Below are 1812 nucleotides of genomic sequence, written 5' to 3'. Positions count from 1 at the left end.
CTGAGATAGGCAGAGTGCTGCATTTCTATCCCAGAGATGGGGCAACTCTTAGGGGTTATTTTTATCAGGGTCATCTGCAGCTGTCACTGGACCCTAAGGGACACTAGGTGATATGGGGGCAATGGTCAGGAGAGGCTCTCCATGAGCCTCTAGAGAGCCCAGGAGACAGGCAGCCATTCTCTGTTCTGGATATTCTGCCATAATGAAAACGAATACATCGGATAGGATAACCATGGTTCTCCAAACCCGCTCTAACCAAGGCAGGCAAGTGAGGTTTTACTTAGGACATCAAAATTCAGAGGAAACGGATAAAAAAATATAGCATCAATAACAGCAAAATGTTCATAAGTACTACAGCTTCAGAAACCAAAGGTGTATCTATCAAAAGATAGGAAATGAGAGTCTGCAAAATTTATTCCAAATGATTAATGAGACTAATTAAAACAAGACTTGAGTTTTTACCTCACAACCATCGGGATGGCAAATTTAACAAAGGTTGGTGATGAAGTTGGGAAGGGACCCCAAAAGTTTGGGGTCACAGACCAGTGTCATGAGGTGTCTCAAAAGAATTTGCAGGCTTGACCCCATTCCTGGTCAAGGGTCAAAGTTTATTGTAATTGTAATGCCATTAATTCCAAGTTGATCTAGTTCTTCATGTTATGGACATGCTAATTTTATGGCTCAGAGGTAGGACTGAGGAGTGGTCTCTGGAATTTGGCTATTACTGACCAACAGATTATCTATCTGACAATCAGCAATGAACTGAGGAGTGGTTGATTCACTATGGCCTCAGGAGTTTGGTCCGGGGGACTATCCTGTGGCCAGAAGACTTTAGCAGACAGAGTATTATTTTTAGATTGGGTGTGGGAGTTCTCTGGGGCAGACTCCAAAGCCAGAAGATTTAAAATTACTGATTTGTTGTTAGAATAGAAACTCCCTCTGTATGGTTCAGAAATGGTGAGAGGTCACTATTTAATAAAAAAGCTGGAGAGATCTCTAGAAGTAAAGCAAAGTTTATTATACTTTCTCAAGAGAAGGGGGTGTGTGGAGCAGACAATAGAAGGGAGGAAGCACCATTGGGGGCAGGGTCAACACTTTTTATCCCTAATGAAAATACCCCCTCCCACCACTGACCCTCATCCTCATTGGCTGAGAATCTTATATTCTAAACGAGGGAACTACCCAAGAAATTGAATTTGACCAATAAGTACATAGTTGCCCATATTTGACTGAAATAGGGAGAAACTGATGTCATGGGAAGATAGCACGAAGGGGACTTAGGTATGCCTTTGATTCAATCTTCAAAGTCCTTCAAGCCTACTCAAACTCTGAAGCAGATGAAGCCTTACTCGATTTTCACAACTGTCTTGAAAAATCTCACCTCATCTCGTTCACTAGAATCTCAAAATCATCGCTGTCTCCTCTAAAAGCTATGTTACATCAGTAGGACTACGAAAGGATAGGCACTTGGATACATTATTGGAGATATGAAGTGATCCAACCAAAGCAATTTGGAATTATTCAATAAACAACTGTTGAGGTCTAGATTTGGGGTACACATAACTAATGGGAACCTTCAGCTGACTCAGCAGTATCATCTCTAGGCATAGGAGCTTAAAGACAGAGAAAAAAATTCCATGGATATAAAAATATTGATACCAGCAATTTTTTACTATTGTTGCTGTGCAGTTGTTTTTCAGTTGTTTCTGATTGTGATCCTAATTGGAGTTTTCTTGGCAAAAATACTGATCTAGTTTGCCATTTTCCTTTTCCGGCTCATTTTACAGATGAGGAACCTGAAGCAAACAGAGT

The sequence above is a fragment of the Antechinus flavipes genome, chromosome 3 (assembly GCF_016432865.1).
Source record: "Antechinus flavipes isolate AdamAnt ecotype Samford, QLD, Australia chromosome 3, AdamAnt_v2, whole genome shotgun sequence".
NCBI lineage: Eukaryota > Metazoa > Chordata > Mammalia > Dasyuromorphia > Dasyuridae > Antechinus > Antechinus flavipes.
This window is presented reverse-complemented; position numbering follows the sequence as displayed.